The 27972-nt window shown below is 43.8% G+C and overlaps 1 protein-coding gene across 4 annotated transcripts in view; it reads right to left on the bottom strand.

Annotated features, from left to right (window-relative positions):
- LOC126247980 (polyhomeotic-proximal chromatin protein) overlaps nucleotides 1–27972 on the bottom strand; it is a 268986-nt gene that overhangs the window by 115937 nt on the left and 125077 nt on the right. Inside the window, exon 1 of one of the 4 annotated variants that reach the window (XM_049948552.1) lies at nucleotides 5300–5442. The exons of 2 other annotated variants lie outside the window; for them this stretch is intronic. The gene's annotated coding sequence lies outside the window, so the exon portion shown is untranslated. Of the gene's footprint in view, nucleotides 1–3; nucleotides 234–5299; nucleotides 5443–27972 lie in introns of those variants that run through there. One more of the 4 variants, XM_049948550.1, reaches the window with a different exon arrangement.

The following is a 27972-nucleotide window of genomic DNA, read 5'->3' as shown; positions in this document are numbered from 1 at the left end:
TACCGTGAAGTACCAGCCCAGTCCCAGATGTGACGCAAATTGAGTCATCGCAGCCCTAGATTTCCTGCTGCACGAAGATCAGCGAGTTGCTTAAGACACATATTTGTTTTATGCACACGACTGACAATGTTTCAAGAACGACACGCTATTTCAACGGCGTATAAAAATGATAACCGCGCATAATAGTCATCGCGCACAGCGTCGGTTACAAAATATCAGCCAGTGGAGCTACTCCCGACTGATGGCTCATAAATGTGTCTCATCTGCAGCCGGCTGAGACACGGTGGAGGGGGTGGGGGAGGGGAGGGGGGCCGCACAGCACAGCGGCAACTGCGCGGGCATGCGACCCGGCCGACGAGTCTGCGCTCGGATGCTTGTCCTTGCACCACTCTGGACAACTTTGCCTCTCCCTTAGCTCCCCGGACAGTCATTTTCAGTAGTTTGAGGGGAACAAATGGGTAGTAATTTGTAATTTTCAAGTTTTACACTCACATTTTAATGCTATAGGCATATGGTTTCTCAAACGAAGCTACACGTTCGAGCCACATTACGTAACACCATATTTTCGTAGCCACAACCATACTCTTAATCGCCGATGTCTTCGGAATACATGTCGGTTCCTGTTTCAAAACTTTCTACTAACAACTGGAACTGGTATTCGACTGGATTGAGGGCTTTCTAGAAATCCGAACACCTCGTTCTTAATGAGCTGATATCAGAAACGGTAGTGGCGTCTGGTATACTGTAGGAGTTCGTGTTCCGTACTTCTAAGGTTATAGAGGGGACTTAGTAGATCGAGTTTTACATAGGAGCGAATGTCCGGAAAGTTAATCTGATGACGTTACAGACAGTCACAGGCTCCGGCTTCTGTACATTATGTACAGGGTGTTACAAAAAGGTACGGCCAAACTTTCAGGAAACATTCCTCACACACAAAGAAAGAAAATATGTTATGTGGACATGCGTCCGAAAACGCTTACTTTCCATGTTAGAGCTCATTTTATTACTTCTCTTCAAATCACATTAATCATGGAATGGAAACACACAGCAACAGAACGTTCCAGCGTGACTTCAAACACTTTGTTACACGAAATGTTCAAAATGTCCTCTGTTAGCGATGATACATGCATCCACCCTCCGTCGCATGGAATCCCTGATGCGCTGATGCAGCCCTGGAGAATGGCGTATTGTATCACAGCCGTCCACAATACGAGCACGAAGAGTCCCTACATTTGGTACCAGGGTTGCGTAGACAAGAGCTTTCAATTGCCCCCATAAATGAAAGTCAAGAGGGTTGAGGTCAGGAGAGCGTGGAGGCCATGGAATTGGTCCGCCTCTACCAATCCATCGGTCACCGAATCTGTTGTTGAGAAGCGTACGAACACTTCGACTGAAATGTGCAGGAGCTCCATAGTGCATGAACCACATGTGTCGTACTTGTAAAGGCACATGTTCTAGCAGCACAGGTAGAGTATCCCGTATGAAATCATAGCGGTGAATCGAGGAAGTACAGTACATACTGACGAAACTAAAATGAGCTCAAACATGGAAATTAAGCGTTTCCGGACACATGTCCACATAACATGTTTCCTGAAAGTTTGGCCGTACCTTTTTGTAACACCCTGTATATACAGGGTGATTCCGTGATAACAATACTAACTTTCAAGGACGATGGAATCGTATACATGTATCAATTTTGAGGTAAAGGTCCCTGGGTTCGCAAAGTAATGTGTCGAAAGTTACAAGCGAAAATCATTCCGATACCTCTGACAGTGGAATACTGTTGCGAAGAATGTAGGGTAGGCAAATTTCAGAGGTGATAGTATGTACCTAAACTAGAAACGTCTGTGAACATGGGCTCTAAACCGCATTCCTGAGGCGTTATGAGCACTTGTTCATCTTTGCTAGAGTGAAACAGCTCCTCTACTGAAAGGTGTTCTTGTTTGCTGGACATTTTTCTTGTTTTGGTCCATGCTACCACCTCTGAAAGCTCCCTGCTCTACAATCTTAGCAACATGTATTCCACTGTCAGAGGCAGCAGAATGATTTTCGACAGGTTCATTTCCGAACCAGGGACCCTTATTTCAAACTGATACGTTTCCATCATCCTTGAAACTTTGTATCATCACGGAATCATCCACTATATAGCCTACATACGGTAAATGTAGAGGCGCCTGCGCCTATAACGCTCTTCAGCGTCGTTGGGTGACGTTTCCAGACATGGGTTCCTATGTAAAATTTGACCAACAAAGTCCCCTCTGGGGAGGAGGGGGGGGGGGGGGAGTGGGGGCGGATACAGAAAGAGATGCACGGTGAACAACAACTAATGGCACGATTCGTCAAGGATTCGTTTATATTTAGTTTTATAGTCGGGGCGGGAGCAGAACAGAAAGGCCACGTTCCAGCAATCAAATGCATTACTTCATCCAACTCACAGTACTGAGCCAGCACGTTAGAACCACAGCTCACAGTGGGGATTTTCTATTCCACATTTTAGCGCTACCGCCGTGCTGCGTATTAAGTTCATCTCAACGTACGTTTACGTTACGAAATGTAATTGTTTACATTTTTTCGTGCTGTAGTTTTCCCCCCAAACTTTGGTTCAAATGATCTAGCACTGTTAGCCCGCGTTGCTTAATCAAACTTTCTTTGGCGGTGAAAATCATAGTATTTCTAATTAGCCCAATTTGGAAAGCTTTATGAAAGAGGTTTTTGTGAAATCTGGTCAAAACACCGCTTTTTTATGTTTTAACAAAAAACTTCAACTTTTCACTTAATTTATTCAGTACTGGTAAGTGGAACGCAAAAGAAACTTTATATTTCAGAATGGGTTATTACTACATGCCGAGCTTCAAGTTCATATCTTTAGACCCTGAGATATAAGACGAACTTTGAATTTTTTCTGGCGACGATATTTTTTTTGCGATTTCGTCCACAATTTTCTGACTGAATATGGCTCTTAAAATTCCTTTCATTATTCTTCTTCAGACAACGCAGAAAGTCGTAAAATGTGGCCACATTTAATTTGTTTCGACACGATGTTGCCCAAAATATGAGAGGTCAAACTTGCCAGAAATTCACGTTCGCTCTGTGCAATGTCGCGCATGGAATCAACCTGTATTGTTTCGCCGAACAGTAAATTTTACGGCTGTTCGTTGGGGACGTGTGCGACTGTTCACATAAAATTCCAACGAAATCCGTAATGGTCGAGCAGGGAGGCTTAGATGAGTTGACATGGAATGATTCAAACTTAACTTGTCCATTCGGAAGATCCTTCGAAAGTTATGGTCATATCGGAAGTCAATGAACGGATTGAAATGATCCATCCAGTGCCTCCCCGACGGGTAGGTTCTGAAACTGAAAACGACAGAATCCGAAACATTAAAAGGTATATTTAAAAATATAATTAGACCGTGCTTATCTCATTTGTAACAATGTCATGTGGTTGAAAAAGAGCGGAAACAACACATTTTCATAAAAATGGTAACAGAACAAAAGCACAGAATTCCAGAAAAATATGCTTCGTCACCATGTGTTGCTGAATCCTAGAATATACAGGTTGTGCTAGTAGAAATTACTCAGGAATATGACAGGTACGATAATTGGTGACTGGAAGAAAAAAAGTCTGGTAAACATGGGATCTAAAATGCATACCTTAAGAGCTTGCACTTGTTCAGTCCAAGAAATTTTTCACAGTATCGAAGATAAAATGCTAATAGCTCTTAAGGTATGCATTTTAGAGCCCATGTTTACTAGACCTTTTTGCTTCGAATGATCGTTTCTGTCATATCTCTGAATGTCTATAGTTCCTCCTGGGACACCCTGTATTATAAGTTCGGAGAATAATTGTATTTGAAAGAATCAGGAGGGATACTGGAATAACCAACCATGTGAAACAGGTAGCTTTCGCGTATTTCGCTCGATAATTTGCAACCAATACTTTGAAATGAACAATCAGTCAGTCTTTTTAGTTTGCCGGTAGGTATTTGTGCACTACCGTACTGTCGAATGGTAACTACGACAGCTTCATACAAGGTAGCCTAACAGAACCCACTACACTTTGCTGGCGAATGCTCTACAGCAGTGTACGTAATACGAGGTGTGTCCCAGGAATTTATGTATGTTTTCATTATACATAAATGACCAATGCGTTAATCTCTCCAACACTCAAGTCCGTCTGCAAACGATGCTGTTATCCTCAGCAAACCATCTTTGTTGTCCGGTCGCAAGGAAATGCAAACCGTTTCACGGAATTTCCACATAGTGGACTGAATGACAGGTCTTTACATTTGGATACATGCACCATATCGTTCATAAAAAATAAACTGTACAATTACAATTGAAGTGTCAAATTACTTGTGCCTATACTGTTTAATTACCTATAGAGATAACGAGAATGGAATGGAACGCAAATTTAACACCAGTAGGGAAGGCCAAAGGTTAACTTACACTAGTTCAAACAGTTCTGCGAAAATGTGGCGAAACTCTAACGGAAGCCGCAAATAAGACGTTAGTGACAGCCACCGTAGAACAATGTGGCTATGTTAACATTCTTTGGAGTAGGCGTGGCAGTAGACATTTAAGCAATTCGGAGAGAATCGGACACACAATTTTAATCTATTTGAAAGTTTCATTGCATAGTACACTCCGTTGCAAACAGGATTCGTTCTAGAGAAATACGTCTCGCGGTCGCTAAGCTATGCCCTGCCACACCCTTTTGGCCTGGGTGCTGGCCCAAAAAATTATGCACGACCGTCCCTCTGGAGCTCGTAAACCAGTAAGGACGTAATGGCATAGACTGGGACCTTGACGTATGCCTCGATATCACAGCTTTAAACATTTTATGATAAAGATAAGAATATGACTCTCCGACTCATATGCACTTTTTAACTGTAGCGAGTCTTTAACTGTTAAATACTTTCAGAAGTATGGGCTCATTATTCCGCTGCAGATTATCGCTTCCTGTTTTTGTACAGATTCAATTATATGAAAACAAATTTTGATTTGAACTCTAGACTGACTTCCTTCTCGTTCATACAAAGTGACTTTACAAAGTACGTTTTATTCGAAGAATTCTTGCATATATGACGATCACCTGCCACAATCTAAAGTAATAACGCTTTGACACACACACCGCAGCTAGGCAAGATCAATGTGGCTCAGAAAGGAGGTCATCGTTTCAACGATTAAGTGCAGCCGCTCAGCCCAACCACTACCCTGGAAATATGGAGCCCACGGATAAACTTAGAATTAATTCTTTAAGTAACATACCCAACATTTGAGAACACTCAGCACTTACCAATGTGTGTGTATTTTGCTTAAAAATCCGCTCACAGCCGTGAAAGATGATCGCATGGGATAGGGTCACGTCACAAAGGAGCGGCACTTCTCTTTCCGTTCTGCCAAGCACGTTCTGGCTTTCCTGGCAGTGCACCATCGTTGACATCTGTCTCCCTGGAGCCGGTGAACTTCGCATATCATCTGACAAAAATGAAACGTCAGACTAGTAAAAAATCGCCTTTGGGTTTATTTAGTTCATTCCCTATCTCCCTATCCTATGTTTATTGCGTGGGAAATTAGGTTTGTAATAAGACGATTCGTCCAATACCAAAAACAGAAACCAGTCAAGCAACCCACTTTAACCTGTATTCAGCTATGGGTTTTCAAAGACTAAAAACATTGTCGCATATCTCTTATTCGACGATGCACGTACAGTGGTGCAAGTATCCTGGAATTACTGTAGGACAAGTCAGTCTCTCGGGAAACTACGAACATTCATTCACAATGCTCAGTGTATAATGCTAGGTCTAATGTACGGGGGGGAAAACTAACGGCTTTGTTGTTACACGTCTTCCTACAGCACAAACTTTTAATAGAAGTGTGTCACCAAACGGCAAAAGAAAATTCTTAGAACCTTTCAGTGGCCTACAGCAGTACTGTAAGGAAGGGGGGCTCGTTTCTGTGTCGGTTTCTTCACAATGGGCCAACGCTGACCGTACTGTAGTTTTCTACTGCATTTTCCAGATAGTAGGCTCCAATCAACTTGTGTGAACACAAATGATGGAATATGAGACGAGCAGAATTTTGTCTAATGGAGTTAATAGTGCCTTCCACGTGAGTTTGTTTGAATTCTTCATACACCAATCGTTTTCATTTACTGCTCGTACAAAATGTTTTAGTGTGTCGTCTCATCTTCTCGAAAACATTTAAGAATCATTTTGATACAGCATATTATATGATCCCATTTTTCAGTTGGATTTCTTTTAATAAGTGCTTTATTTCCTTTGAGACCTGATTTTTTCGAGCATGATTTCTTTTTGAGTTTACCTTTGTTAAATAATTGCTCTTTTCGTTTATGTCTGTGTAATGGTAATTGGAACTGCATTTGCCCGAATCCTGAAATTTAACATGATTTACCTCCCAGTTCTCGAACAAATGTAATTTACATTCCTGACTTCCCGTCTACTGAGTCTGCTTCTAGCATTGTATCAATTTTTGCAGTATATGATAACTTTCAATTCGAAAGTGATTTATGGCAGTCACATCCTTTACAGGGTTTCTTATTTGATAAACAGTCAGTTACATCCGCAGCCCTATTTGGTGCTTGCCATGTTGATTACCTGTTTGCATTCTTCTAGATTAATGTGTTACGGACAAACCTTTGTTCTCGGCCTATCTCTAGCTCTGCTACATACGGAGGTTTACACTGAAGAACTCCTTGTTCTCATTAAAATCTCCCATTATCAGCAAGTTGTGGTAGTTTCTTCATTTATCAGTTTCTGAAAGACTTAGTAGTCGTTTCCTGTTCTATGGTAATGTAAGCGCTTCATTGATTTCCAAGGGATATCTTATGTTTATTTTTAAAACAAGGCTACTTATTTACAGATTACTTCAATACAGTATCTGTAATACTGATTTCTAGTTGATGGCAAAAGTCTACTCCTTTTCTTCCTGTTTCTTTATTCCACATAAGGTCCTAAGTCTTACTGAAAGCTTTATCCCAGAAGAAATTTTTTAACAATTAGTTCAGGAGCCCACTCGAAGTGTAAATTGTTTCGAAAACATACCAGACCTCTTAGCAAGAAATAATCCAGAGGAAATAGGGATCATTATGACGGCTACAGGTGTTAGTAACCAGAAGGTCGTTGTAGAGTGACGTAATACCGTAACATCCAAATCCACCAAAAATAAACGCAAAATATATCTATTTAAAAAAGCAGATAATTCGCTTTTCGGCTTCCGTTCTTTCCGAACTGTGTACCACATACCAGATGCGGCTTTAATTCAAACTAATAGCATGGACGGCAACACACACACACACACACACACACACACACACACACACACACACACACACACACACACACACTAAAGAACCAAAGAAACTGGTACACCTGCCTAATCTCGTGTAGGGCCCCTGCGAGTACTGGTAAGTATCACAACACGACGTGGCATGGACTCTACTCATGTCTGTAGTAGTGCTGGAGGGAATTGACACCATGAATCCTGCAGGGCTGACCCTTAAATCAGAGTACGAGGAGTGGAGATCCCTTCTGAACAGCGCGTTGCAAGGCATCTCAGATAAGCTCAATAATGTTCATGTCTGGGGAATTCGATGACCAGCGGAAGTGTTTAAACTCAGAAAAGATATTCTGGGGCCATCTTGTATCCATTCTGGACGTGTGGGGTGTCGCATTGTCCTCCTGGAATTACCCAAGTCCGTCGGAATGCACAATGGACATGAGTGGATGCAGGTGATGAGACAGGATGCTTAAGCACGTGTCACCTGTCAGACTCGTATCTAGACTGATCAGGGATCCCATATCACTCCAACTTCATATGCACCACACCATTACAGAGCCTCCACCACCTAGAACAGTGCCACGCTGACATGCAGGTTATATGGATTCGTGAGGTTGTCTCTATACCCATACACTTCCATCTGCCCGATACAATTTGAACCAAGACTCGTCGAGGGGGCCAGGCAACAAGTTTCCAGTCATCAACAGTCCGATGTCGGTGCTGACGGGCCCAGGCGAGGCGTAAAGTTTTGTGTCGTGCAGATATCAAAAGTACACAAGTGGGCCTTCGGCTCCGAAAGCCTATATCGATGATGTTTCGTTGAGTTGTTCGCACGCTGACACTTGTTGATGGCCCAGCATTGAAATCTGCAATTTGCGGAAGGGTTGCTCTTCTGTCACTTTGAACGATTCTCTTCATTCGTCGTTGGTCCCGTTCTTGCAGGATCTGTTTCCGGCCGCAGTGATGCCGGAGATTTGATGTTTTACCGGATTCCTGATATTCGCGGTACACTCGTGACATGGTCGTACAGGAACCATCACTCGTACGCCAACTATAACACGATGTTAAAACTCACTCAGTTCTTGATAATATCCCATTGTAGCAGCAGTAACCGATCTACGAACTGCGCCGGACACTTGTCTTATGTGCGCGTTGCCGACCGAAGTGCCGTCTTCTGCTTGTTTGCGTTATCTGTATGATTACGCATGCCTATACCAGTTTCTTTGGCGCTTCAATGTGTATCAACTAAGTTAGTGATAGATGGTAGTGATCCCCCACGGTACACAGAACTGGTCAACACATTAGCGTGTACTTTAATACGTGTACTTTAGTAGGTCAAAGAGGACAGTTTACGGACAAAGCAGGGCGCCCATGACGTTCCCGATCACTCCATCCCCTGCCTTACAAAGGACACTTGCCGTATATACAAAACGGCGGGAAGTTCAAATTTTGGGTGGAAATTGAAAACAATAGCCCAATCGCGCTAGTGTGTATCACCCGTGTGGAAGCAGGGCTGCTGTCCCAAGTATAAATTCTCGTGAAATGTAAGATGGCGTATTGTCATATTGACTGACCTGGACTAGTGGGACAGGCTGTATGTTGTCACAATCCAGTTCAGTCTTTAGGGCTATTTATAACTGTGTAGACTTCTGATGTACTGCCCCAGAGCTCCAAAATTGGATCCATGACGTCACAATCCAGCTCCGAGCGGTCGGTCTATTTATAAGAGTGTAGAATTCCTGCATACTGGTCCAGACTTGCCATACTGGGGTAAGTTCTAAGACGTCAGATTCCAAGTTCTGGAGTACTGGCAGTGCGACGACAGAGAGAAAGGAGGTTTGTGCAGGTAAGGACGGGTCTGCAGCCCTACGTGACATATTTTTCCTTCCAAGCTACTATTCACTCGGAGGTGTACGGTCACTGGCTCAGTTAACTCAACGATTTCATCTCTCCACTTGCCTCTTTATTTAATACACAACGGGGAGGGAAGGGAAAGGCTCTACGCCCACTCGCCGTCCTCCGTTCTGTTCTTGATCACGTCTAAATTTTGAAACTGCACAGAGGCGTACTATGTAGGCAAACGTCTAGACTGAGCACTTATACCCGACACGATTGCAAACACTGCATCAATTTCAGAAACTGTAGTAGTACTCCGTATCTATTTTCTGAACAACACGTTATTTGCTAGTACCTCTCCAACCTAATGGCAAATCTAATTTGATATTCTGTATTCTATTCATTGGACGACAGCGCGGAACTGTATCGAACTTAATACCAACATAGACTCGTGTATCTAACGCCATCCAGTGTCGTGAACAGACAGAGTAACATCAGACGTCTGCATAGTATTTCTAAATGACAGCCCGACAGCTCTCGTCTTATGCCCGATACAGACCGTATGTCCTGCCACAATCGACACGCTCTCGATGGCTGACTAGGACATACTGCTGCAGCTCTATCCGAGACCAGGGATAATAGCGCAGCCTTATTCAAAATGACGGCTGGCGACGTGCAACATATCACTGAATTTTCGCGTCAATTTCATAGTGAAATCAACGAATAATATATCGAAATCAGTGAACTTTGCACCTAAAGAAATATTAAACCCCTTTCGAGGTGCCTTTCAGGATCTTTAACACCGACCGAAAGATCAACACATACTGCAGCCAATTGGAAGAGAAGTTTAAGATTTGTCCACTATTCCCATTTCTGCTGAACATCCAAAACGACAACAAGGAGAAAACCGAGAGTTCCCCACACACACACACACACACACACACACACACACACACACACACACACACACACACACATTCTTTGCGAATAGTGCTGGTAGTGACAACGACTTATTAATGTTTCCGAGAAAGCTTAAGTCTTCCATCCACTTCTGAAAACGCCTTCCCCTAAGACACGGCACATGTCGACATGGACTGGAGACTGCAGGTGAAAGGCGCTCCCAAGCATCTGAGTAACGGGAGGTGACGCTGTCACCATAGTAGAGCCATGAATCACACGCGTGTCGGCAGCAGCAGCAGCAGCAGCAGCAAGCGGCACATCGCCCCAGTGTGCCACGCACCGCCACTCCTGTCGCGAAATCCCGCACACATCCAAGTCAGTTCGCACAACTTTGTGCTTAAATAGATGAAAATTGCACCGAAAGTAGTGAATTTCGCGTTATTCCGCTACACTTTTGTATCGAATGTTCATAAATATTATGGCCCTAGCAGGATATTTATGATTTCGTTCGAAATCTGCCTGTCATGCACTTTAAAATTGATGGTACTAGCTTCTTCCTTTAAACAACATCGCATTACCTAGGTGTGTATGCGAGATCGCTGTGAGATGAACACTGCGTGTCGAGATCGCTAAGACATGCACGCCGACCCCCGCGAAGTCTTGCATCATAGCCAAAACTGTTTCGTTATGTGTGTAATAGGGTAGGAATTGTTACTTATACATATTTAAACAGCTGTAGGACGTGTCAGGAGACGCCAAAATCCACCGACATCCAGACGCTAGACCACCGCAAACGTCTGCCGAACGATTGCAGCCATAGCGGAGCTACGCCCCGTCTACTGGTGCACGAGACACATGCAAACGTCGGACTTCCGCAAGAACGAAATGCGCACCTCATTACATTCCAGTGCCGTGACTACCACTCCGCGAAAGTTGTAGGTGCACTCTTCGACAGAAACAAACGCGTGCAGGCAGCAGCGTTTGATGACCGAACTTAAAGTATGCTGCAGTAACGTCGAGAACAAGAACAGAACACTAGATCACCACCAAATCTCTCTCCTGTACAAAACAACCGTCAAGCAAATTGCTAGATAAACGTGTGGCAGAACCGTAGGAAAACTGTAACTATTTTAGGTTGTACCTGGGACATCCGACATATGCAGAGCATTTCGTATGGTACAGTATTGTGGGTGCGAACGTGCCTATGTTGATTTAACGATCGACTGACCTGGGGGAGGGATCAGACCGGCCGGTCATCAGTCCCATCGGATTAGGGAAGGAAGTCGGCCGTGCCCTTTCAGAGGAACCATCCTGGCATTTGCCTGAAGCGACTTAGGGAAATCACAGGAAACCTAAATCAAGATGGCCGGACCCGTGTTTGAACCGTCGTCCTTCCGAATGCGAGTCCGGTGTGCAAACCACTGCGACATCTTGCTCGGTTTGATTTAGCGCCATCCAACAGTCGTTAGGTCCATATCTTAAAAGTAAAATAAATACAGCAATACTGCGCACAGAACTCGTCATTTCTAGAGCCAGCAGCGCTGCATGATGCCAGAGGGCTGTCACCCCAGTGGGGTACGGCAGGGGTTGCCCGCGACTCGACCGCCTAAAGCTCAGCGCGTTATGGGGACTGCGGTATTTAAATGAAGATGCAAGTGAATACCTCTCCTATTTCTACCCCTCCCTCCCCTTAACTATGTACGATAGCGACGAGTGTGACAGAACAGAACGAATCAGTGGGCTGTTCAGTTTTAATGTTAAGACGAGTGTTCTATAGTTTGATAGCCAACAGACTTCCCATCATTTTAAACTTGGGATAAATGGATTTTCTCCCTGTTTTGAACTTACTGTAACTGGTGAGCTGGGGTGAATTGTTTAAACTGTAATGTCATTAGGGGGTGGTGGTTATTTAAGCAAACACAAGAGTGGATTTAGAGGGACGCGGCCCGAATCGGCGCGGTGCGGTTTGGACGTTCGCAGACGTCGAGGGAGGAAGCGGCCGCGGCAGGGGCGGTGAGCCCTTTCCCTTCCCTCTCTGGTATGTGTTACAATGTGGAGTTGGCAGAAGCAATGACCATACACCTCTGAGTGAACTGGCACAAACATCCCCCTTGTCTCAGACGTCACAGTCAGTGTTCCCGAACTCCGATTCTGTCGTCATAGGATGTGCCACAGTGTCTCGTCCATTAAGCCCGGAATTCTACAGTCACACTATTAGTAATAGCCCGATAGGTCTGAACTGGATTGTGACAAAATAGAACCTCTACCAGGTCAGTAAGCATGACAATGCAACATATTGAGTTTCTAGACAATTTATACTTAGAAAAGCCCTACTTTCACAGGAGACAGGGGGCATTTTATATATATGGCAACTGGCCCTTGTGAGACGGGGGAGACGGTCATCGGTGACGCCATCGGTGGCTTTGTCCGTGAAATGTCCTTTGTGTCCCACTCTCGCAGTGAAGTTTGCGCTAAATTTTGAGTTTCAGTAAACATAGTCAATCTCGGAGGTACTGCGTTCTTTTAAATTTGGCAAGGTTATTTCTGCTTCCGCTACACCTTTATGACTAATATTGTGTAACGTGGGGGATCTTATTAACCCTCTGTCAACAACGTGGACAGGAAGGATGTTAACAAGAAGGTCGGGTGGAATCCCATGCGGGTAGTCCGTACCGCGGAGCACGCGACCCCTCCAATACTGTGAGGATGATAGGCTAGGATGCACTAGCTGCCGATGCATGTGCACTAAGGCAAATAGGGCGGCCGGCTGGTTACGCAACAGACCTTGTGGGCAGGAGGTTAATTCATTGGATACCTATCTCTCAATTGCCGACCGACGCTATTTCGGCCACATTTGGTCTACGCTTATATAATTTGAAAAGGGCGGAGACTGCCTCTTAAGAAGGCGTAAAGCGAATTTTCATCTGCTTTTTTAAATAGATATATTTTGCGTTTATTTTTGGTGGATTTGGATGTTACGGTATTAAGTCAATCTACAACGACCTTCTGGTTACTAACACATGTAGCCGTCATAATGATCCCTATTTCCTCTGGATTATTTCTTGCTAAGCGGTCGAGTATGTTTACGAAACAATTTACACTTCGAGTGGGCTCCTAAACTATTTGTTCACAAATTTTTTCGGTGGAAGCTTTCAGTAAGCCTTAGGACCTTATGTGGAATAAAGAAACAGGAAGAAAAGGAGTAGACTTTTGCCATCAACTAGAAATCAGTATTACAGATACTGTATTGAAGTAATCTGTAAATAAGTAGCCTTGTTTTAAAAATAAACATAAGATATCCCTTGGAAATCAGTGAAGCGCTTGCATTACCATAGAACAGGAAACGACTACTAAGTCTTTCAGAAACTGATAAATGAAGAAACTACCACAACTTGCTGATAATGGGAGATTTTAATGAGAACAAGGAGTTCTTCAGTGTAAACCTCCGTATGTAGCAGAGCTAGAGATAGGCCGAGAACAAAGGTTTGTCCGTAACACATTAATCTAGAAGAAAGCAAACAGGTAATCAACATGGCAAGCACCAAATAGGGCTGCGGATGTAACTGACTGTTTATCAAATAAGAAACCCTGTAAAGGATGTGACTGCCATAAATCACTTTCGAATTGAAAGTTATCATATACTGCAAAAATTGATACAATGCTAGAAGCAGACTCAGTAGACAGGAAGTCAGGAATGTAAATTGCATTTGTTCGAGAACTGGGAGGTAAATCATGTTAAATTTCAGGATTCGGGCAAATGCAGTTCCAATTACCATTACACAGACATAAACGAAAAGAGCAATTATTTAACAAAGGTAAATTCAGAAATCATGCTCGAAAAAATCAGGTCTCAAAGGAAATAAAGCACTTATTAAAAGAAATCCAACTGAAAAATGGGATCATATAATATGCTGTATCAAAATGATTCTTAAATGTTTTCGAGAAGATGAGACGACACACTAAAACATTTTGTACGCGCAGCAAATGAAAACGATTGGTGTATGAAGAATTCAAACAAACTTACGTTGGGATATACACCAAGTTTTATTAGCTACGAGGTTGACGGGACTAATAAATCCGGTAGAAAACTGTACACGTACTCTTGCACCTGTACTCCGCAGACAGCCTTACGGTGTGTGGCGGAGGGATTTTGTGAGGCTAGCAACTGCCTTTCCTGGGATTAGTTTTCTTCTGTCGTTCCACTTTAATCCGCTCCGTACGCATACTCCACCGAGCGTGGTGGCGAACTGGTTAGCACTCTGGAGTCACATTCGGGAGGGCGACAGTTCAAACTCGCTCTCGGCCATCCTGATTAGGTTTTCAGTGATTTTCCTAAATCGCGTCAGGCAAATGCCGCGATGGTTCCCCATCCTCCCCTAATCAGGTTGGTTGGTTGGTTGGTTGGTTTGGGGAAGGAGACCGGACAGCGTGGTCATCGGTCTCATCGGATTAGGGAAGGATTGGGAAGGAAGTCGGCCGTGCCCTTTCAGAGGAACCATCCCGGCATTTGCCTGGAGTGATTTAGGGAAATCACGGAAAACCTAAATCAGGATGGCCGGACGCGGGATTGAACCGTCGTCCTCCCGAATGCGAGTCCAGTGTCTAACCACTGCGCCACCCCGCTCAGTCCCCTAATCAGACGGGACTGATGACCTCGCGGGGTCCACTCCCCCGAATCAACCAACCAACGCATACTCCTTGATATTTTATTGAATTAACTGTCTCTGGTGATGGTTCTTCACTCTTGTAATAATACAGGAAAGTGTGTCTGCGTATTCGCAATACGCTACACTTGTTTACACATCTTCGTACAGTCGGTACCGATCTCTATGCGATTCCTGTATTTCTGGAGCCGTGTAGACACACGTTCTTAGCAGTCTATTTCATTCGGAAGAAGTAGTGCACGCCTGGTTACAGCCATGTTCCGCGGACGACCGCAAACATTTTTCCATCAAGGCCTTGATCGTCTTATCTCACAGTGGAATAACTGCATTAACAGTTATCGCGATTACTTTTGTAATAATAAATCTTTCCTTCCTCCATCTTCTCCATCATCTTCTCGTTTTAATTTGACTGCGTCTTATACATTATAAATGAGTCAAGGGAAAGGGGAGGGGGGGGTCCCCAGGGATCACTGTTGGGGCAACTCCTGTTCCTTATTTATATCACAGGTGACTTTAAAACTTTAAAATATTTCTGTTTGCTGATGACACTAGCTTGGTAGTAAAGGATGTTGTGTGCAACATTGGCTTGGTTTCAAATAGTGCAGTACATAACCTATGTTCATGGTTTGTAGAAAACAGACTGACGCTAAATCACAGTAAAATTAAGTTTCTACAGTTTCTAACACAGAATTCAACAAAACCTGAAGTTTTAATTGCACAGAACTGGCATATGATTAGTGAAATTGAACAATTCAAATTTCAGGGCGTTCAGATAGTAAGTTGTTGTGGAAAGCCCACGTTCAGGATCTTGTTCAGCGACTTAATGCTGCCGTTTTTAATATTCGAACGGTATCAGAAGTGAGTGCTCGTTCGACACGAAAATTAGTCTACTGTGCTTACCTTCATTCGCTTATGTCGTGTGGTATTATATTGTGGGGTAGCTCTTGCCATTCTAAAAGGATATTTTTGGCTCAGAAACGGGCGGTTCGGGCAATAAGTTGCATAAATTTACGAACATCTTTGTCGACCCCTGTTCACGAGTCTGGGTATTTTGACATTGGCCTCTTAATATGTATATTCCTTACTGTTAACAGTATTAGCTCATTCCGAAGAATAAGCAGCTTTCACTCAGTTAATACTCCGCAGAAATCAAACCTGCATTTGGATCGGACTTCCATAACTGTTTGTGCCAAAAGGTGTGCAGTATACTGCTTCACCCATTTTCAATAAGCTCCCACTCGAATTCAAAAATCTTAGCAGTAATCCACACGCGCTTTCAAATCGAAAGTGAAGAGTTTCCTCATGGGTCACTCCTATTCTGTGGAGGGGTTCCTTGAAAAATTAAGCTGTTTCTTATTGTATAGTTGATTGCGTTTCCTTAAACTTATGGACTGACTTTTTTCGGGTTCATTTATATCTTATTACTTTTATGTTGTAATTTCATGTACTGACACGTTCCACAACCAGAGAGATTTGCTCCTCAATTTGGTCCCACGGAACTTGACGTGTAAATAAATAAATAGTAATCTGCTGTAATGGTCTGGTTGATGTATGTTGAAACATCTGCAGTTCTGTAAAACCTACGCGACCTGCTTCTGTTGCAGAAACACGAGCTCGGTGAAGTTTATGTTATCTACTCACATAAGAGAACTGAACAGGAAATGCTGGGGTGATGCATTCTGGGAACTCAAAAGCGATCAGCGCTCACGGCGGGGGATGTTGCCTTACCCGGATGAACACTGTAGCTTCCGAACAGGTTAAAACTCATATCTCGCAGTGTTAACGTATTTTCTGAAAAATAAACACTTCCCAGGCTGTGTGCGCACTGTGCCGCCAGTAATTCATAAGCGTCTATGTACTCGTATCTTGCCGTGTGTCTGCGTCTTGTGACGTAGTGGGGGAGACAGTGGAGGATCACCAGCTAGGCCATCAGTCTGTAGACCTATGAATGGGGAAGTCCATAAACACAATCCGGCGACCTAGCTTCCCTCGCCCTTCTATCCTGCCCATCTGCCCTCTACATCATGTAGCCTGTAACACGGCTCTGCTGCATTTGGATGTGGAACAGACAATTTAGTACTTGTTTTAAACCCAATTCATTTAATGATTAACAATTCTATACCATTAGAACAATACTTTCAATAATCTACCATCTTTCCATCCAATGATCGCTGAAACTATTAGCCCTGGAGAAAAAAATCCAATAGGATCTTTCTTGTAGGAAATTTTAAGCAGTTTAATTTTTTTTACAGTTAAACTTTTCGTTAGATACCGCGGTTTTCAAGTTATTAGAGAAAAACATAATAAGTGACCTTTAAACCCAGCCCCATCTCAAGGCTTACATCCTACCGGTCAGGATTGTTATTATGTTGTCCGTGACACTCCCTCCTGGCACAGTGCAAAAATTTAGGACCGCACGATTTTGTCTCCCAATTTCGCTTCGTTGTGTGGGATGTTTGCCGCAAGGACTTCGTTACTGGTGTTGTGTATCCGCAAAGTGCACTTCCGTCGCCCCTCTGAAAGCCGACATCTCGTAGCACGACCATTTTAAGATTCTCGCCATCTGCGCATCCAGTAGCGACCGTATCGTTGGTGTATGACGCACAAGAGACTCCTCCGTCGAGTTCGTGCGTGAACTGGACACTTCACGTGCTACCGTATCAATTATGTACCACCGCACTTCCGTTAGTAGAAAACTACTCTCCCCTAGAATCAACTGAACGAAGCAACAACATGTTTATGATACGGCTCGAAGTACCCCGTCGCCGATTGTGGCAGCGGACAGATGGACGACCTCATTCAGTGCTTAAGAACTTATCCGCGGCCATACGACCCAGCTCGACATCCCCGCTGTGGAGTACAGATGTCCCCGCCCCCATCGCCACACCATTCCCGCTGTTGGACTCTTCACTGATTGCATCGACTAATGACACATATCGATGGCAGTGTGCGATTGTCGGAATGCACATCCCCGTTGGAAAACAAGAGATTAAATAGGTCTTGATAACATTGTCTTCTCACCAGCGATATGGGCACCTATCCGTTAACATACATTCTCTTTTCGCAAGCAGCAGCCCACTGGTGACCTGTACATTCAAGGAAGACACTGTATCACCCCAACAATTCGTAATTGTATCGGAACAGTTTGGGCAACATTCCGTGGACACGAGGGTACGTGATTTCCCTCTGATCTCAATTCTGTTTAGCCTATCTACGACAACAGCGAGTGAGTTGTGCGCCCCTTGGTTCTAACTTCGACTACGACTCCATGTCACGACGCGCCGCTGTCATCGTCGTAATATCGATAAGTGGTGTCAGCACCAGCAGACGTCTACAAGAAGACTTGCCCTTTTTTGTCTCCCAGCGGATGTTAACGTAAGAACTGTTTTGGGACATTATTTAGGGACTAACTAGTACTGATGTGCTTAGTTCGAGGCCTACTTGCGTTTAATCTTGTCAGAAATAATAGCACGAGACAATGCGTTACCCCAAAAGACCCCAGTCTAAAATGGCGGGTGGTTTTAATAAACGAACGTATTAATTATTACTAATAAAAGTTGATGTACATAGCTAGTTTTGACGGTTAATAGCTGCATTTAACGAGGACAGGCGGTAAAGCAGGCCGTAGAGCAGCAGAAGCGCAGCAAGCGTGATAACGCCCCAAGGTCTCAGATAAGTCACAGTGCTATGCGGCCGCGGCTCCTGGCCAACTGGCGCCTTTAGTATTGTTCAGCTACCACAGGTCTCTTGAGCACAAGTGATCAATATTCCAGTATTTCCTACTCTCGCAGTATTTAGGAGAGCAAACACAATGTACATCAATTCGTTATTAAAATACGAAATTGAATTACAAAATAGCCACGAAACTTTCACTGCCATCGGTTTCAAGCTAGCGAATATTACACAGTGTTCTTGTGAAAGCGTTTTCAGTTAGTCGGATGCTTCACAAATGATACACATAATGTAATGACTGCTACGAATACTAATCTTTTGTAATCAGGCATGTCAGTTTATTGGAAAGCTATCGTATATGTCGAAGTTGTAACTCACATAATTTATATTTTTAAAATATTTCTAATGTCATTTTGCGTCACATATTAAGTAATCATGCCTGTAGTAAGTACATTTTTTTAGCAGTCGATGAAAGCCATTATGAAGTGTATTTTCTTTTATCTACCAAAATATTAATGAATGTTTATTGTCTATACAATCCAAGCACGTTCCCCGGCGAAAACGAAATGTTTATGGATCTACATATTCAACAAAGTATCGAATCATTATAAAATCCGAAGTAATAATGAAATGCTGCAAACTGGCATATATTTTCAAAAAATAAATTAATAAAAAAATACGTGGTTACCATATTTATGTTGGACAACGTGCAGTGAAACGATATGCAGTCAAGTTTTTGCATAATCTCTACAATTATTGTTCTCTTTAAAGCAAATCTCCTTGTAAAGTGTTCATAGCACAATCTTGATGGAAAAATGGTGTCGTTTCTCTTTAAGTTATTATTTAGGCGTATTGTAAGCAGCTCACTGAGTTGCAGATTTTTGTTCCTCATTACAATCATTTATTAGATTCTTTTCAGATTTTCTACTTCGTATATTGGTAGGACAAATTTATCAGATGGTATTAAGATATAGAGGCGGTTTGACTATTACAGGTACAAACGAAAGATGACAAGCAGAGGGCAGTGAAACAAGTAAATACACTCAACAAACATCGGTCTGGAAACCGATGGTTTCCCCCGATATGACGTGTTACGACTAACATCGACACCATACTACAAAGTCCCTGAGGATCCACACTGCGGATCTACACTTGACAAGCACAACCAGTATTGTTCCGCATGGCCACTCAAGTTCAGAAATCCCAGGGTTGTTCTAAAGTACTGACAACCATCAACAGGGCTTGAATACACGTTAGATTTTAAATATCGTGACAAATACAAAACAGCCTACGGGATCAAGTCGGATGACCTGGGAGGCCACGGAATTAGCGAGCCACGACGAATACACTTGTCGAAATGGAATTTACCTGTACTTAGGTATCCGTAACTATGATAAAATCAAAGGAGGGAAGGTTTCTAACTTACGCCTCACGTGTGGTGTTTAGAAATAACTGGAGCCTTTGACATAACAGTGTGGTTGTGATGGGGATATGGTTGTTAGTATTATTTGCTCATTTCATCGTCCTCTGTTAGCCCCTTTCGTTCTTTCCTACTCACTGCGCAGAGTACATCAAAATTATTTATTTCCTGTCCAATACCATTCGCATATTGCGTGGGAGAGAAATGACTTTGCGGCCTTATCGGTTACCGTATTTTCAACCAGCACCACACGATAGCGACAGCACGATTTTTGGAAAGTATGCCTGTAGTACTGGTTGTGAGTTCACCAAGCACAGCTACTAATTTTTGTCTTAAGAACGTTCGTTAAACAAACAGTGCGACGAAGAGGCCCTGGCCGTTAAAGCCGTCCAAGATTGAGTCGCCGGTGAAGCTAGAGGGGAGGGAGCGGAGCGTCCCAGGTATGCGCCCTTTTCACAGCAGGCCCTGCATTCTCACAGGGTGATTCCAAAGTTGCTTCACCGCCACACTCGTTCCCAAAACTTCAGTACCCACCTCGAAGGCGACAGATCGTCGAAGAGACGAAGTTCTGTACTTAATCCGGCTGCTACTCTATCTCCACATTCCTAAACATTCAGCATCATCAAATTTTATCGTTCAATGTTTATGTAAGAAACCCCTGAAAACTGAGCGAAAATGTTTGTTTTCAAATCAAGGTAGGTCTATCCTCTATCGAGACAAAAATTAAAAACTTTGCAACGTCTGTGGTGCCCTAACCCTGGGCTTACGTGGCTGAAAGAAATAAGTCTTGCCGCATCGTGTAGATGTCTAGTAGCAACCGCACCAAACATCAGCCGTTTATAATTTGTTACAGTTTGATCTTCCACCGAGGACAATAGCTTAGAAATTCCCTTTTTACTTAAACTATCGGTCGTAAACACAGACGTCCGCGATGTCTTCGTACCTGCAGAATTGGTATAAACGTGAACCTTAATTCGTCAATACCGAATGGAATTTTAGCTGCATCGCAGTGTAACACAAACGTTGAGAAAATTTTACGACATTCAGAGCGCGTGCCAGGAAACTTAAGTTTTTGAATAATTTATTAACTCTAAGAAAACGTCCACCAGCAATAAGTATACAACGCCTTAGCCAAACCACCACCTTTGTTCATACAATGAGGTGGCAAAAGTAATGGGATACCTCCTAATATCGTGTCGACTTCCTTTTGCCTGGCTTAGTACAGCAATTCGACGTGGCATGGACTTAAGCCGTTCCAATACTGAGCCACCATGCCTCTATAACAGCAGAAGTGTTGCCTGGGCAGGATTTTGTGCACGAACTGACCTCTCGATTATGTGAGATAAACGTTCGATAGGATTCACGTCGGGCGATCTGGGTGGCCAAACCATTCACTCGAGTTGTGCAGAATGTTCATCAAACCAGTCGCGAAAAAACGTGGCCCGGTGACATGGCGCATTGTCATCCATAAAAATTCCATCGTTGTTTCGGAACACGAAGTCCAACAGTTGGACCAGAAGACCCAGTCCATTCCATGTAAACAAAGGCCACACCATTATGGAGCCACCACCAGCTTACAGATTGCCTTGTTGACAACTTGGGGCCCATGGCTTCGTTTAGGGTCTGCGAAACACTTGAACCCTACCATCAGCTCTTATCATCTGGCCAGACGACGGTTTTATAGTAGTCTACAGCCCTACCTATATTGTCACGATAACAGGAGAGGCGATGTTGTGATGTTAGCAACGGTCTTCTACTGCCATCGACCATTAATGCCAGATTTCGCGCTCCGTCCTAACCGATACGGTCGTCGTACGTCCCACGTTGATTTCTGCGGTTATTTCACACAATGTTGCTTGTATATTAGGACTGACAACTCTACGCAAACGCCGCTGCTCTCGGTCGTTAAGTGAAGGCCATCGGCCACTGCGTTGTCCGCGGTAAGAGGTAATGCCTGAAATTTGATACTCTAGGCATACTTCTTGACACAGTGGATCTCGGAATATTTAATTCGCTAACCGAAATGCAATGTCCTTTGCGTCTCGCTTCAAGTACCATTCCGCAATAAAAGTATATTAATTCCCGCGGTGCGGCCATAATCACGTCGGCAACTTTTCCAGATGAAGCACTGGGGTAGAAACCACAACTCCGCCAATGCACTCCCTTTTACACCCTGTTCATATGCTACCCCATGACTTGCCAGCTCAGTGTGTACCACAGCTGATCGACAGCACGTCTGGATTCACACAGTCATCGAAAGATATCTATCTTATGCTCGATATGCAATTTCTTGTGATCGAATACATGTTGATTTTGTTTTACATACGGTTTTGTTGTACACACAGTTTGAACGAGGTACGTCGAGACGTCAGTATCCAAAAACAGCGCAATGTTTGGATTTCTGGGGTAAGCCACAAGTAGCCAAACGAGACTGCCACGATAGATTCTGGGTACGGTCGAGGCCGGTTGAACATTTTCCCCACACAAGAGTGACTTGGCGCCCTTCCCCCTCTTACACTTTCCCCAGTGTCAGGCTTGGCTCCTAATTGTGATGCGCACTGTATACGAATCTCGCCCTTGGCGCCCATTCAGTTCGCCGCCACAAGCGACTACTAGTAACAGTGATACGTCCTGTACACAAACCGTGTAGTTGTGACGTTTCTAGCACCCCTCTCACCTTGCCGATCCAAGCGACGGCTTGTGTCGCTTGAGCCTTAATCCGCCCTGGGTACGCTGTTAAAAATCGTGGGTGAATTAAATGAATCCGAAACAAGAACTTTTTGTTTGGCTCTTCGTACACGAGTATATCATTAACCGTATTTATTGGTCAATCTAGGCTTTAATACTAGTTTCCCTGAGCTATCTATCGACTGACGATATACCTGAGACATTCGTGTAGTCACACTTCAACTTATTTCTAGTAGGTGCTCGGTAATCAACAGGTGCAGGTTTGATATAAATATTTTCAAGAGATACTTCATTGTCTCCATTTGTTTGCTGACGGTTTAAAATAAACGCCTGAAATGAATCTGGTACAGCAGATCTATACTGCGTTTTTACATCCGTTGGCTTCACAAACCAAATTTTCACCTTTCAATCTGAACGAACACTATGTACGCTACAGATCTTCTGTCACCGCAACCACGATTTTAGAGGGGGAGGGGGATGGATACTAACCTTTAATCAGATCAGCCAGTATAAACAACTTGTAATAACAGAGTACTGATTCTGCCCTCTTTCTTTACAAATTTCTACAGTTTTGATTTATTTGCGGACCAACAAACGTCATTGGCCAACGGTGCGAATAATCCAATGACGGTTGTAACACGAATGTTTGGCACGTTGCAACGCGCCGGCTGGTGTGCAGGGAGCTGAAAGCGCCACGTGTGCCGGCTGCGGCGCAGCTGGCCACCAGCCCATTAGCTTAACGACCAGGCCGCGTGGGAAGCCCACACAGCTGCCACAAGGGACGGCAAGCTCTTACAGCTCTATGTAATTTTCTTATGTAAATTTTCGTATGCAAGCCTCCGTGCGCACATCCGTAATTATAACAGTCCACTCGACTAAAGAAAACTAGGAGAAAATATTCGCATAGCGGAAAATATTTATACAGTAGTAAGAGCGAAGTGCCGACAACAACATACTAAAAGTCCTAACTGGTGGGGTGTAAGCGTGGAGGGGTTTAAACTCACTTTTAAATGTTTTCCCGAATAACTGGAGAAATTACTGCTTCTCGAGTAAACATTTCCCAGCGACAAGTTAACTATTCAGTTTTCTAAAAAAAAAGTGACATTCACTTTGCTCTAGAACTAAAAGTTTCCTCACTACATGGGATGGAAAAATCAATTTTTAAAAACGTTTTAATGGTATAAAATTAATGTTTATTAAATGAAGTGGGTTAAGAACAGATAAAATGTGTGTACCTCTCGTATGACAGGATAAATTGTGTTCCCGGGATGTAACAGGGTGGAGTGTTGAAACGTGAGAAGGTAGGTCACTGGATTGTGGGGCATGCAGTTTCCTCCTGCATACGCCTGCCAACTGCAGAGCGAGCACGCGATTACCACACTCTCTTCCGCACTACTATATGGTGTTTCACAAAGTTATTCAACACTTTTACTGGCGATGCAGTAGCAGCCCAAGGTGGTGGTTATTATCGGCATAGTAATATAATTAGCTGTATTCCATGCACACTAACGCCAGAAACGCATGTGGATAGGTACTACATAAATCTCTTCACATTGTTCTGCACTGCTAGAGGGGAAACTTTCTTAACCATCCTACATGACAGTGTAGCGTTCTTCCGGGGAAGGTAACTTCCTCCTCCAAAAGCGCTGCTCGCTTTTCAGTTTATAGTCTGTACTTATACACAATTTCCTGTTCAGTTCTCTTGTGGCAGTGGACAAACTAACTTCACTGCTCCGGTGTTTATATAGTGTAGTTATTTTCCGTTTATTGATTACTCATTTGCTGTTCTTAACTGCGTTATTAAGTAAAAAAAAATCTGAGCAGTCAACTGTTACCAAACTGAGGATCTTGCTACAAATGGAACATGGACAATGTCCATTTTACCGTCTCCAGTGTCAATGGCGGGAATACACGCCACAGCACGAGTATGAAGTGTATCAACAGAGCCTCAGCTCTCTCAACATTTGATGAGGCCCAGAGGCTTACATTGGTTCCGTCTGCAACAGAAGTAGGACATCTAGATGATGTAGAATTTCAGATATTTCAACGTTAAGTCAAGCAGAGCATTACAGCAGATTACTATTCTAGACCTGAACGTGATCAGTCCCATTGCGTCAGACATATTCATACCAACCTTGCAAGATATTCTATGGATATGTGGTTACGTGGCTCACTCAGTGCAGCTAACTACAAATGCCAGAAATTCCTGAATGAAAGCTTTATGCAGTTTAGCGGTAACATAATTAATGATAAGAGAAGTGCAGTAACTTTCTGGTCACTCACTACATCACCACGACGCTACTGTAACACGGTTACACGTCTTCTCGATTCGCTGTCGACAATAGACAGCTGCAAGTTACTACATTTACCAATACAATCCCTTTCCCACAAACAACACAAGTCAAAGTATCATCACACAATTTAAAGATTTTTTAGCCAATGTTTATAATAACGCATTTTACATAAAAGTTCACTTAACAATTGCAAATAAGTACATTAACACATAGACAATTCGAGCTAATTGGGACCGAGTACAGATTAAATCTGAGGAAACTAATTATACGAAGGACGACAATTTTAGAGACATTTTATACAACAATAGTATTATTACAGTAAACGAAGTTTTTTTCCATCAGTAACGCTGCTCTAGTTTCATGGTGGGGAAAGATAATTCATATCTTGGCGGGAGGGAGGGACCCGCTCCATCAGTTTACAGTCTTATGAAGGAAGAAAGTGGAACACAATCCAGCGATATGTCATCCCTCAGGCGAGTGCATGACAATCCAGCGATATATCATTCCTCACAGGTCTACCCACAAATACCCTACACCCTGTTACACCCCCAGAACACAATCTATCCCTTAATACGCATCTACTGCACTTACATGTAATACAAACATTTAATATTTGTCCTTATCTCACTTTATTTAACACTAATTATATACCATTAAACATTATTTTTAATTATTTCCGATTTAATTATCCCCCTCCAATGCGGAAGCTGTCAGAAAAAGTGAACGTGACCTTTTGTAGGTAATTTAATGTAGTTTAATTTTGTACTGCGAAACATTTTCTTTAAAAGCAGCGGTTTCGTAGTTATTCACGAAAAATATAGAAAAGAGATCTTTAATGCTCCTTGTCCACATGTTCACAACCCATGCGTCCGGATTTTCAGTATGTGGTTCATTACACCCCCTCCCACCACTTCACAGAAATTTGCGAACTACACGAATTTCTTCCCCTATTCGACTTTTAGTCTTCGTTGGCTGGGCATTAAGCTGAAGTAGATTAAATCTCCGACTATTATACACTGAAGCGCCGAAGAAACTGGTACAGGCACGCGTATCCAAATACAGATATATGTAAATAGGCAGAATACGGCGCTGCGGTCAGCAAAGCCTATATAAGACAAGTGTCTGGCGCAGTTGTTAGATCGGTTACTGCTGCTACAATGGCAGGTTATCAAGATTTGAGTGAGTTTGAAAGTGGTGTTACAGGCGGCATACCAGCGATGGGACACAGCATCTCCGAGGTAGCGATGATTTATTTTCGCGTACGGCCATTTCACGATTGTACCGTGAATATCAGGAATCCTGTAAAACATATCTCCGACATCACTGCAGCCGGAAAAAGATCCTGCAAGAACGGGACCAGCGACGACTGTAGAGAGTCGTTCAACGTGACAGAAGTGCAACACTTCCGAAAATTGCTGAAGATTTTAAAGCTTGGCCATCAACAAGTGTCAGCGTGCGAACAACTCAACGAAACATCATCAATATAGGCGTTCGGAGCCGAAGGCCCACTCGTGTGCTTTTGACAACTGCACGACACAAAGCTTTACGCCTCGCCTGGGCCCGGATTGGAAACAAGTTGCCCGGTCGGACGAGTCCCGTTTCAAATTGTATCGAGCGCATGGACGAGTACGTGTATGACGACAACCTCACGAATCCATGTACCCTGCATGTCAGCAGGGCACTGTGCAAGCTGGTGGAGGCTCTGTAATGGTGTGGGGTATGTGCAGTTGGAGTGATATGGGACCCCTGATACGTCTAGATACGAGCCTTTTTTTTTTTTTTGTGGTTTTAGGGCGCAAAACTGCTATGGTCATTAGCGCCCGGTCCGTGACTGAGGAAATAATAAAAACTGAAAATGGAAAACAGCAAAATAGGGAACGAAACTCAAATAATTGGAGACACTAAAAGCAGAAACAAGGCTTAAAAGTCCACTACAGAGAGGGGTTGATGGTCCCCGATAAAACTTCAAATGACTGACGTCATTTCGCTGTCACTAATAAACTGGAGAATGCGGTCGGCTGAGCGCGTGTCATCTGCTAAAATCGACGATAGATCAGGCGATAGCTGGAGACGGGAGCGTAACGGATTAAAATAGGGGCACTCAATTAAAAGGTGTCTTACCGTCCACAGCTGAGAGCAGTGGGGACAGAGTGGGGGAGGATCGCCGCTTAAAAGATGTCGATGGCTAAAAAGACAGTGCCCTATCCGGAGTCTAGCTAAAATCACCTCCTCCCGACGACGCGTTCGGGAGGAAGAGGTCCAAGCGCAAGGAAGGGCTTTCACTTCCCGCAATTTATTTCGGGGAAGTGTTGACCAATGTTCAAGCCATAAGTGAGCAACTTTGCGACATAAACCGCTCTGTAGATCGGTGAAGGGAAGCGACTGAATAGCTGGCCGAGGAAGAGAGACTGCAGCCTTGGCCGCTATATCGGCCGCCTCATTCCCACAGATACCAGCGTGTCCCGGGAGCCAGAGGAACGCCACCGAGACGCCCCCCAGATGGAGCAAGCGCAGACAGTCCTGAATCCGGTGGACCAGAGGGTGCACAGGGTAAAGAGCTTGGAGACTGAGGAGAGAGCTGAGAGAATCCGAGCAGATTACGTACTGTATACACTGATGGCGGCGGATGTAGTGGACAGCCTGGAGAACAGCGAAAAGCTCCGCAGTATAAACCGAACACTGGTCGGGAAGCCGAAAGTGATTTGGGGCGTCGCCAACAATATAGGCACTCCCTACACCCAACGATGTTTTCGAGCCGTCGGTGTAAATAAATGTGGCGTCCGTCATTTGTGCACATAGAGCAGCAAATGCCCGACGATAAACAAGTGAAGGTGTACCTTCCTTGGGAAATTGACAAAGATCACGGAGCAGACACATCCGGGGACGGAGCCAAGGCGGTGCTGTACCCCAAGTTGTCAAGAAGGGTTTAGGAAAGCGGAAGGAAAGAGAATGGAGCAGTTGACGGAAGCGGACTCCCGGGGGTAGTAGGGAGGAGGAGCGGCCTGCATACCCTACATCAAAGGAGGCGTCGAAAAAAGGGTCATGGGCTGGATTAGCAGGCATGGAAGACAGATGGCTAGCATAACGGCTCAGAAGGACCGCTCGCCGATTGGACAGCGGAGGTTCAGCAGTCTCAGCATAAAGGCTTTCCACAGGGCTAGTGTAAAAAGCTCCAGACGCTAAACGTAATCCACGG

The sequence above is a fragment of the Schistocerca nitens genome, chromosome 3 (genome assembly GCF_023898315.1).
Source record: "Schistocerca nitens isolate TAMUIC-IGC-003100 chromosome 3, iqSchNite1.1, whole genome shotgun sequence".
In the NCBI taxonomy this organism is placed as follows: domain Eukaryota; kingdom Metazoa; phylum Arthropoda; class Insecta; order Orthoptera; family Acrididae; genus Schistocerca; species Schistocerca nitens.
Note: the sequence above shows the minus strand (reverse complement) of the source record. Positions and strands in the feature narration are given on the sequence as shown.